At 44.7% G+C, this 12,254-nt stretch overlaps 1 protein-coding gene across 1 annotated transcript in view; it reads right to left on the bottom strand.

Moving 5' to 3' along the window:
• The window catches only part of LOC129703376 (muscleblind-like protein 1), a 164,785-nt gene that overhangs the window by 44,219 nt on the left and 108,312 nt on the right, over positions 1-12,254 (bottom strand).

The following is a 12,254-nucleotide window of genomic DNA, read 5'->3' as shown; positions in this document are numbered from 1 at the left end:
CATATGAGCAAATATTCAAAAAGACTTGCCATGACTCTAACCCCAATTGCTATTCAGGTTAAGTGGTTGCGTTTACTGCATTGTAGTTTCCTTCAAACCTGCCCAGAATGGCCTCAGTGAATGATGCTAGCTCCTGACCCAGTGATCACTGGCTTGCCTTGAGACACAATGGTGATGCCTTGTGTGCTACTGAGGAACAACAACCAAGAACTGGTCAACTCCCTACCTCATACCTGTTTCAACACTATATCCCTAAACTTAACGGAGATGTACGGGGCAAATGTTTTATACTGGCCTGGAATGCGCTGCCAAGGTTGGTGGTGGAGGCAGATACATTAGCTTCTCTTAGGTGGACACATGGAGATGCAGGGATATGGATCATGAGCAGGCAGAAGAAATTAGTTTATCTTGGCATCATGTTCAGTAGGGAAATTGTGGGCTGAAGGGCCTGTTTCTGCACTGTGCTTCTCTATGTTCTATGTTCTATAATATAGGGATTGGTGCGAACTCTAACCTTGTTTTACAAACGGTGAACTATCCAACATTTACTTACTGGACAAGGGCACGGAGAGCATTCTTAAATTCATGACAACAGTCATGAAAGAAACTGAGGTTCATTTAATCTTTAAGAAAGAACTGCAGATGCTAGAAAATCGAAGGCAGACAAAAATGTTGGAGAAACTCAGCAGGTGAGGCAGCATCTATGGAGCGAAGGAAATAGGCAACGTCTGAAGAAGGGTTTCGGCCCGAAACATTGCCTATTTCCTTCGCTCCATAGATGCTGCCTCACCTGCTGAGTTTCTCCAGCATTTTTGTCTACATTCATTTAATCTTGCAAGGTTTGGAAGAAGCTCATTCCATTTACCCAACCTGAAGAGTGGAGGGTACATGAAACATATAGAATATAGAAACATAGAACATTCTTGAAGGATTGGACAGGGTAGATGCAGGAAAAATGTTTCTGATGTTGGGATTCAGGAGATCATCTAAACATTTAGAACGGAGACGAGGAAACACTTCTTCACACAGAGAGTTGTGAGTCTGTGGAATTCTCTCCCTCAGAGGGCGGGGAGAGGCTGGTTCTCTGGATACTTTCAAGAGAGAGCTCGAGAGGGCTCTTAAAGATAGCGGAGTCAGGGGATATGGGGAGAAGGCAGGAACGGGGTACTGATTAGGGATGATCAGCCATGATCACACTGAATGGGGGCGCTGGCTCGAAGGGACGAATGGCCTACTCCTGCACCTATTGTCTATTGTCTGAGATGAGGAAAAATGTCTTCACCCAGAGAGTTGTAAATCTGTGGAATTCTCTGCCACAGGATGCCAATTCACTGGATGTTTTCAAGAGAGAGTTAGATATAGCTCTTAGGACTAACAGAATCAAGGGATATGGGGAGAAAGCAGGAACGAGGTACTGATTTTAGATGCAGCCATAATCATATTGAATGGTTCGAAGGGTCGATGGCCTACTCCTGCACCTATTTTTCTATGTTTCCATGAAACAAGTGGCCAGAGGAGATAGTTGAGGTAGGAACAATAACAACACGTAAGAGACATTTGGACAGGTAAATGGATAGGAAATGTTTCGAGAGATGTGGGCCAAATGTGGGCAGGTGGGATGTGTAGAGGGGGGAATGTTGGTCAGCATGGGAAAGCTAGGTCAAAGGGCCTGTTTCCATGCTGTATGACTCTAATTCTTATATATCCCATATCCCTCTGAACCTTTTGCTATCCATGTACCCATCGAGAGGTGCAAGAGTTAATATTAAACTGAGGGGCAACTTGGAGGGTGAATGGAATGAGCTGCCAGAGAAGGTAGTTGAGGCAGATGCTTCAACAACATTTAAAAGACATATACACAGGTACATGGATAGAAAAGGTTTAGAGGGATAACAGGTGGGACTAGCTTAGACTGGGCATCTTGGTCAGCATGGATGAGATGGGCAGAATGGCCTGTTTATGTGCTGTGTGTGCTATGATTCTGTGAAGGACTCCAACATGAAACATGAACACCAACAAGAACTCCAACATGATTTGGAAGCCAGTTCTCTCAGTTAGGGACAGATATATATTTAATCTGCACAGGAGGCCAGGCAGGAAAAGGGAACTTAAGGACTACCTGATCAGTTGCAAATCTATGCAATGGTGGAGCAGTTTCTAAAGGCTGACTTACCTCTTCCTGCTCCTACTTCTGTTTTTATTTAACTCAATAAATAACGTTACAATGGAGGCCAACATATTTTTGGATGTTTTAAAAGAACACGGAACCAAGCCAAATGGATGGATTCACCAAACGGAGATGTATGGGACAAGTTTTTTTAAACAGAGAGAGTTGGATGCCTGGGACGTGCTGCCAAGGGTGGTGGTGGAGGTAGATACATTAGTTGATTTTACAAGGCTTTTAGACAGGCATATTGATATGCAGGACTGTGGATTATGTGTGGGCAGATGAGTTATAGAGTCAAACAGCAGGCAAACAGACCCTTCGGCACAACTTGCCCACACCGACCAACATGTCCCATCTACACTAGTCCCACCTGCCTACGTTTGGCTCTATCCATGTACTTGTCTAATTGTTTCTTAAACATTGCAATAGTTCCTGCCTCAACTACCTACTCTGGCAGCTCGTTCCATACACCCACCAACCTTTGTGGAAAAGTTACCCCTCAGATCTTTATTAAATCTTTCCCCCTTCACTTTAAACCTACATCCTTTGGTTCTTAATTCCCCTACTCTGGGCAAGAGACTCTGTGTGTCTACCGTATCTATTTCTCTCATGATTTTATACACCGCTATAAGATCACCCCATATCCTCCTGCGCTCTAAGGAAGAGAGTCCCAGCCTGCTCAACCTCTCCCTATAGCTCAGACCCTGGAGTCCTGATCTCAACATCTTCTCTGTACCCTTTCCAACTTGACAACATCTTTCCTGTAATATAGTGCCCAGAACTGACCATGATACTTAAACGAAGACTCACCAACGTCTTATACACCTGCAACATGACCTCCCAACTTCTATATGTGACTTCCAAACTTCAATGAGATTAGCTTGTCTGGGCATCATGTTTAGCTGGGAAATTGGGGGCTGAAGAGTCTGTTACTGTGCAATACTTTTCTACGTTCTATAATATTGATGGGATTGGTCAGAATTCTGACCTTGTCTTACAACCAGAGAGCAATCTAATATTCACTTATTCAACAGGGGACCTGGCAGTGGTCAAAATCAGAGAAAGTCCACAAAGGAATTCCATTCCAAAATTGGGCAGAAATTGGACGGAAAGTTACCTGCAGAGAGAAAGCAGAAGAATCCAACTGGCTGGATTGCAGCATGGACTAGATGGACTGAATGGCCTTATTCTACATCATCACTGATTTTGGTCACTCTGTTTAAGGTAGAAAGAATTAGGAGGATGTTGCAAGGACTTGAGGGACTGAGTTATTGTGAGAGGTTGGGCGGGCTGGGACATTTTTTCCTTGGAGTGTAGGAGACTGAGGGGGTGATGTTATAAGTTTATAAGTTCTAGGAGCAGAATTTATCTATTTGGCCCATCAAGTCTACTGCGCCATTCAATCAAGACTGAGCTATCTTTCCCTCCCAACCCCATTCTCCTGCCTTCTCCTCATGACCTCAGACATGTTGGTCAGCGTGAATTTGTGGAATTCATTGCCGCAGATGGAGGCCAAGTCATATCGTTATTTTTAAGGCGGAGATTGAGAGATTCTTGATTAATTAGTGTCATGGGTTATTGGGAGAAGGCAGGAGTAACAATAAACTAAATTAAATAATGTAAATGTGTTGCGAATACTGGCCAATTTTAATGAAGGGCAAAGGACAATGTAAATTCATAAATGGAGAAGGCACTTTGTATTAGTCTGCACCAAGGTTAACTGTACCAACAGGCAAACAGAGAACACAGATAAAATTGCACCGCAGATGCTTTGAGGAATATTAGTAAGGCAGCATCTTGAATTATCTTGGTCTAGCCGATAAACAGCTCCACACACGCTAATTATTTTTTCTGATAAGCTATGCCGTTGATATTTTCTCTGCAACTCGCCCTTCCCTCCCTTACTTAAGTCACTGGATAACCGGCTTGTTATACAGCCGCACCTGTTTGTGTGATTTGCAAATAAGGGGGAGGGCAAAGAGGATGGGGGAACACAAGAACATACGTAAATAGGACCAAGGGAAGGGCACCACCACTCCAGCATGTCCCATCATTCCCACCGATCTCCCAGTTGCTTAACATTCCAACTCCCCTTCCCATTCCCACACTGACCTTCCTGTCCTGGACCTCCTCCACTGTTTCTAATTTCAAGTCTCTCCTGCATCCCCTCCCTCCTCCACCCTAGTCATCCTACCAGTTCCACTGTTCGCAATCTTGTATCCCTCTTGTTCTTGCACCTTCCCCAGCCAACAATGGGCCATTATGGGCACCACCTTTCCAGAGGTCATTTGTTGTCGGCCCTTGTTCTGGCTTTTTCTTACCTCCATATTAATGTTGCCTCCTCCCACCCCTACCTCTACTTTCAGTCTTAAGAGGGGTTGTGCCTAAAACTTCACCTATTCCTTTTCTCCAGAGATATTGCCGGATCCGCTGAGTGGCTCCAGCATTTGTGTCTATCTTTGGTATAAACCACCTTCTGCAGTTCTCACAGCGCCAGAGACCCTGGTTCAATCCTGACCTCAGTCGCTGTCTGTGTGGAGTTTGCACATTCTCCCTGTGACTGTGTAGGTTTCCACTGGATGCTCCAGTTTCTTCCCACATCTCAAAAATGTGCAGGTTGGTTGGCTAATTGGCTTCGTTAAACTGTCCCTATGTGAGTGGTAGAATCTGGGGCTAGTTGAAAGTAACGTGGGAAGATTAAAATAGGATTCATATAAGATTAGTGCAAATAGGTGGCTGATGGTCAGCGCGGACAGGGTGCGCTGAAGGGCCTGCTTCTATGCTGTACAGCTCTATGACTAAAGCATAAATAGCCATGTACATTGTAAAATGAATGGCATGTATTAAAATTCACTTGAAAGGAACAGAGAGAGATGGCGAAGATTAGGCAGAGAAATCCGGATCTCAGGGCTGGAGTTTAAATTAGTTTGGTTTAGTTTAATTTATTGTCACATGTACCAAGGTACACTGAAAAGCCTTTTGTAACATGCTAACCTGTCAGCGGAAAGACTATATATGATTACAATCGAGTCATTCACAGTGTACAGAAACATGATAAAGGGAATAACGTTTCGTGCAGGATGAAGTCCAGTAAAGTCTGATTAAAGATGGTCCGAGGGTCTCCGATGAGATAGATCGTAGATCAGGACCGCTCTCTAGTTGGTGATAGAATGGCTCAGTTGCCTGATAACAGCTGGGAAGAAACTGTCCCTGAATCTGGAGGTGTGCGTTTTTAGGCACTTCTGTGCCTATTGCCTGATGGGAGAGGGGAGAAGAGGGAGTGACTGGGGTGAGACTGGTGCTTGATTATGCTGCTGGCCTTGCCGAGGCAGCGTGGAGTGCAGATGGAGTCAATGGAAGGGAGGTTGGTTTGTGTGATGGTCTTAGCTGCGTCCACAATGCCCAGCAACTTCTTGTGTGTGTTGGTTGTGGAGAGTGTGAGAGTTGAGAATGAGGTTGGAATGCAACAGTGGACCTGTGTGAAAGCAGAATAATGCAGATGCTGGAAACCTGAAATAAAATCAGAAGATGCTGGATGTGCTCAGCAGGTCAGGCGACATCTGTGGAGAGAGAAATAGAGTTTCAGCTTATCCTACCCTTGATCAGAAGTTGGAAAAGCTAGAAATAAAACAGGGTTTAAATAGCAAAGAAAGGCGGGACAGGGAAGGGGCAGAGTATGTGAAAAGTGATTGCAATAAGGCAGAGAGCAGGAGAAACTGAATGAAGCAGGTGTGGGTGAAAGAGAGAGAGAGAGTGAATGGTGCGTCTGATAGGAAGAGATGAATGAAAGAATGAAATCTAAGATGTAAGTCTCACTCTGGTCACTCCCTCTTCTCCCCTCTTCCATCAGGCAAGAGGTACACAAGTTTCAAAACGCATTTCTTCAGAAGATGGCACAGTGGCGCAGTGATAGTTGCTACCTTACAGCACTAGATACCCGATTTCGATCCTGACCACGGTGCTGTCTTTATGGAGCTTGCACGCTCTTCCTGTGACTACGGGGATTATCTCCGAATGCTATGGCTTCCTCCCACATTCCAAAGATGTGTGGGCTTGTAGCTTAATTGGCTTAGGGAAAAATAGTAAATTGTCCCTGGTGTGTAGGATAGTATTGGTGTATGGGAATCTCTGATCGGTGCAAACTCGGTGGGCCGGGGCGGGGGCCTGTTTCCGTGCTGTAAATCGCAAATAAACTAAACTGGCTCAAAAAAAATAAAATATGGCATGCCTTCATCGAATGTCTGATTTCATAGAAGACTCAACCATCTGGTCCATGCCCTCTTCTCGCTGCTACCATCAGGCAGGAGATATAGAAGCCTGAAGTCCCCATTTAGTCAGCTTTAGGAAGATATATTTTCCGACAACTATCAGGTTCTTGAACCAACCTGCACAGCCTCTGTGTGGAACATAAAGTGCTAGAGTAACTCAGCGGTCAGGCAACATCTCCAGAAGACATGGATAGGCGACGTTTTGGGGTTGGGACCCAAATTGTCACTATTCTGAAGAAAGATCCCCACCCGAAACATCGGCTGTTCATGACTTCTACAGATGATGCCTGACCCTCTGAGTTACTCTAGCACTTTGTTTTTAGTTTAGTTTAGAGATACAGCTGGAAATAGGTCCTCCGGACCAGCAAGTCCACGCTGATCACTAATCCCCGCACACTATTAACACTATCCTAAACACACTAGGGACAAATTACAATTTTACCAATCTAATTAACCTACAAACCTGTAAGTCTTTAGATTGTGGGAGTAAACCAGAGAACTAGGAGAAAATCCACGTGGTCACGGGGAGAACGCACAAACTCAGTACACACAGCATCCTCCGTCAGGATCGAACTCAGGTCTCTGGCACTGTAAGGCAGTAACTCTACCGCTGGCCCCTCGTGTTCTACGCAAGATTCCAGCATCTGCAGTTCCTTGTGTTTACACAACCCTAATCCTACCTTAGTAATGAAGCACTATAGATCAATAAAGGAGGCATATTGGCACAGCAGGTTGAGCTACTGCCTCATGGGGCCAGAGACCTGTGTTTGACCCTAACCTCGGGTGCTGTCTGTGTGGAGTTTGCTTGTTCCTGTGACTCTGTGTTGGGCCTGTTTTCCTCCCACATCACACAGACGTGCAGGTTTGTGGGTTAATTGGCTGCTGTAAATTGCCCCCTAGTGTGTTGGGAGTAGATGAGAAAGTGGGTTAACATAGAACTGGTGTGAACGGGTGATCAATGGTCGGTGTGGACTCGGTGGGCTGAAGGATCTGTTTCCATGCTGTATCTCTAAAATCATAAAACCTGCACTCCCTGATCAACTTGTCTTTTTTTCTAATTGTGTTTTGTGTCAGTGTCTTGTTTATTTTGCACAGTCCTTTTCTTCTTTTTTTTTCGCATGTCTTGCAGATGTTTTATTTGTCTAATTCACATTGCTTTGCACTTGTCTGAATCTGTGTGCCTGTGATGCTGCTGGAAGGAAGATTTCCATTGTACCTCACCATACTTGTGCAAAGGACAATAAGTTCGATTTGACTTAAATTGAAGCTTGCTTGCACAATGGCCTCTGTGTTGCAAGTAAGGGTGGCTGGTACGGTTGGGTTGGGTGTGTGATACAGGCAAGAAAACTGATACTTGTATGTCAGTCAAGTCACTGTCCCAACTCACCCCAAGTTCCATTCTTATGGATTCAATTAGAGTCAAAGTAATACAGTTCAGAAAAAGGCCCTTTGGCCCAACTCATCTCTGCCAACCATGATGCGAGTCCCATTTGCCAATCTGTTATCCCACTTTCTCCTCCACTTCCTGCACAAGGGGGCAAATTACAGAGGCCAATTATCCTACAAACCGACACATTTTTGGGATGTTCAGGAGTATTATATTTACCTATTCTGTTGTGCTGCTGCAAGTAAGAATTTCATTGTTCCGTTTTGGGACATATGACAATAAAACACTCTTTTGACTCTTGATATCTTACTAGACCGTATCCATGTACATATCCAAATGTTTTGTTTTTAATTTTGTTCTTTGTTTCTGCCTCGACCACTTTCTCTGGCAATTTTTTCCGTTCCAAATACGTACCATCCTCTATGTCCCCTCGGGTCCCCTTTAAATTGTTCCCTTCTCATCTTACACCTATGCCGTTTAGTTGTTGTTCCCACTTCCCTGGGAAAAAAAGACTGCATGCATTCATCTTACTTAAGCCCCTCGTGATATTACACACCTCTGTTAGTTCACCCCTCGAAGCCTCCGATACTCCATGGAATGAAGTCCCACCTCCCCTGTGTAAATCATTCAGTGTATAATTCACTCCCTCTTTAGAAACTCCTTCTACAAACTTCCTATCTCTATAAACGTCCTCTTTGACACGTCTCCAATCTGCAATTTCTGGTCCCAATTTCTAACCTTCCTCCATTTGCATTCATGCCTTTGGCTGGTGAGATCCCACACCCTAGACTTCCCTCCTTAGATCTAGCCAGTTATTTTGACCTCCGCAGCACCTAAGTCTGAGCCTTGCTATAAATCACTTCTTAATTCCTTATGCAGCTCAGCAAGAAATTGTGTTTGATAATTTTTCTGTGGATTGCCTCGGGACCTTATGCAAAGCTATGGGTGTTATGTTAACTCTTAGGTCACTTGTTATTGCTGCACGGGATTTAGAATATTTTAGAATATAAAGACATTTGGACAGGTACGTGAATAGGAAAGGTTCAAAGGGATATGGGTCTAACGCGTGCAAGTGGCAGGTGGGAACAGTGTGAAAAAGGGGCATCTTGGTCAGCATAGGCAAGTTGGGCCAAAGGGCCTGTTTCTGTTCTGTATGACTCTACATACAAGCAAAGATTTACATCGAGATCTTGGAGTCCAAGTCCACCACTCCCTGAATTGTTAGGGACATTGTGTATAAAAGAGAAAGTCATGATGCAGCTCTGTAGGACTTTGGTTAGGCCACATTTGGACCATGGCAGTTCAGGTCGCCCCATTACAGGAAGGATGTGGAGGCTTTGGAAAGGGTGTAGATGAGGCTTACCAGAATGGTGCCTGGATTTGGGGGTATTAACTACAGGGAGAGGTTGGACAGTCTCGGATTGTTTTCTCTGGAATGGCGGAGGTAGAGGGGAGACTTGATAGAAGCTTATAAAATTATGAGAGGCAAAGATAGGGTAGACAGTCGGAACCTCTAACCCAAGATGAAAAAATCAAAATAGTAGAGGGCATAGCTTTATGGTGAGATGGGCAAAGGTGATGTGAATGGCAAATGTTTTACACTGACAGTGGTGGGCGCCTGGAATGCACTGATGGGACTGGTGGTGGAGGCAGATACGAGAGTGGTGTTTATGCGACTTGTGAACAGGCATATGGATATGCAGAGAGTGGTGGGATATGGATTATGTGCAGGTTCATTGGCCTCTCTATATAGTCCGTGGTCTGTGGGATAGAACGAGTGTACGGGTGATCGTTGGTAAGCGTTGGGCTTGCTGGGCCGAAGGGCCAGTTTCGAAACTAAACTAAAAGCATGGTCTGAAAAGACTGAAGAATGATGGTGGAGGTTACATACACAAAGTATTCCATGTGGAATCAGCCACTCGGAAATGACCAAGCATCAGAACTAGGAATCTCTCGATCAGCCTTTGCATCTTTCCACCAAGTGATTAATGACCCTGGGTTTCCATAGCAAATGTTTGGGGACAATTGATGGAAATGAGTCACCAGCTAGACTCCATAAAGGAGAGTTCCCAACTAAACCACAAGGAAACGTTCAGAACAGGCAGGGTTCAAATTAAGCACAGTGGCGCAGCGGTAGAGTCGCTGCCTCACAGCGCCAGAGGGCCGGCTTCCATCCTGCCCACTGGTGCTGCTTGTGTGGAGTTTGCATGTTCTGCCTATGACTGCATACGTTTGCTCTGGGCGCTCCGGTTTCCTCCTACATCCCAAAGACGTGTGGGTTTGTAGATTAATTGGCCCTCAGTAAATTGCCCCGGGTGTGTAGAGAGTGGATGAGAAAGTAGGATAACATGGAACTAGTGTGTGAACAGGGGATAGGGAAGGGAGTTCCTAAATGGTTCTTGATTTATTGAATTATTTTAAAATTATGTATTATCTATGTGTGTATCGCTAATACAGGTCTGCGATGCTTTTTTAAAAGTTTTTTAGTTTTTAGAGATGCAGCGCGGAAACAGTTCCTTCGTCCCACTGAGTCCACACAATCCAGCGATCATCCATACACTAGTTCTATCCTATGCACTGGGGACAATTTACCGAAGCCAATTAACCTACAAACATGCGCATCTTTAGAATGTGGGAGAAAACCAGAGCACCCGGAGGAAACCCACATGGTTAAAGGGAGAGCATACAATCTCCATACAGACAGCACACGTAGTCAGGATAGAACCTGGGTTTCCTGTGTTGTGAGGCAGCAACTCTGCCACTGTGCCGCATGTTGCTGAAGGTAAGAATTTGATTGTTCCATTGTCGATACACAGACAATTAAACACTCTTGATTCTCTTGGCTCTTGGGACAAATGACTCTAAAAGATACAAACATTGCCCCATACAGCCACGCAGCATGGAAACAGGCCATTCAGACCGCCTAATCTACACTGACCATTATACATTCATTTACACTAGTCCAGAACCAGGGGCCACAGTTTAAGAATAAGGGGTAAGCCATTTAGAATGGAGGTGAGGAAATACTTTTTCACACAGAGAGTTGTGAGTCTGTGGAATTCTCTGCCTCAGTGGGTGGTGCAGCCGGTTCACTAGATGCTTTCCAGAGAGTTAAATAGAGCTCTCAAGGAATATGGGGAGAAGCTAGGAACGGGGTACTGATTGTGGATGATCAGCCATTATCACATTGAATGGCAGTGCTGGCTCGAAGGGCCAAATGGCCTACTCCTGCGCCTATTGTCTATTGTATTAATTCAATATGAAATAAAAAGAAGCTGCAGATGCTGGTTTATACCAAAGATAGACACAAAATGCTGGAGTAACTCAGCGGGTCAGACAGCATCTCTGGAGAAAATGGATGGATGACGTTTTGGGTCAGAAACCGTCTTTAGAAGTCTGAAGACGGTTCCCGAAGCCAAACCATCACATCTACTTTTTCCAGAGTCACTGCCTGACCCATTGAGTTACTCCAGCATTTTGTGTCTATCTTCCTTATATTAATTCAGTTTCCTTCTACCATGTTCTATCATTAATCCTACACTTTGGGAGCAATCTACTGTGGCCAATTAACTTGCCGACCCACACATTATTTTGGTTAAATGACAGGCATCTTATCTTTCAGCAGTAACCTTTTGTTCTAGACTTCATCCACCCAGTCAAACTCCGACAGGATTATAACTACGAATTCTCAATCTTTCTTGTTGTTCCTTATTTACCTCGTGTTGATGGAACAAAATAGGTCCTGGCGATGGCGGCATTGTTGAACATTGTTGCTCAGACAACCATCGTAGGGGACGAGGAAAATGACTCTTGGGTAACAGGGTCAAAGTGCAGCAGAGAGATGTAGTCGTCCTTGGATATTCTACGGGGAGACTGGGCTATCTCACCCGATCCACTTTTTTAGATGCACTTTCCAAGCATTTTGAAAGTGCTTTCATGTTCTGATTCAGCCAATTCTGCCGATTCCATCCCACAGTGCGGTGCGGCTCAGGCTGGTGACCAAAACCTATTGGCTCAGTTCTGACTTCTGCAGGGGCCTGATTGCTAGCGAGACTCCTTCCTCTCAATCCAGAGGTGAATCCCAGCTTCCCTCAATATTTTGACCTTTTCACATGTCGTCTCATGGTAACTTCTATTCATCGAGAGCCTATTCCCCTCTACCCCCCTTTCTCTTTTTCCCTCTTCTTCCTCCTCCCTCCCCCTTCTCCCTCCACCTTTCCTCTCCTCTCCATCACTTCAATTGAACTGCAGAGGCTCATTGAAATCCTTCAGTTACCAATGACAAAGATCATGGGGCATGAATGATCACAATCCTGGAGGTTTTATGTGGCTGGTGATATATTGAACTCAGGACAATATAGTATAGACAAGCAAACCTTATTTCAATGAGGATTCAACAATATTGGTGCCTGGAGTGGGAGGGGGTTATTTT

This window comes from Leucoraja erinacea, chromosome 14, assembly GCF_028641065.1.
Source record: "Leucoraja erinacea ecotype New England chromosome 14, Leri_hhj_1, whole genome shotgun sequence".
Taxonomy (NCBI): Eukaryota; Metazoa; Chordata; class Chondrichthyes; order Rajiformes; family Rajidae; genus Leucoraja; species Leucoraja erinaceus.
The sequence above is the reverse complement of the archived record's forward strand: the minus strand, read 5'-3'. Positions and strand labels throughout refer to the sequence as shown.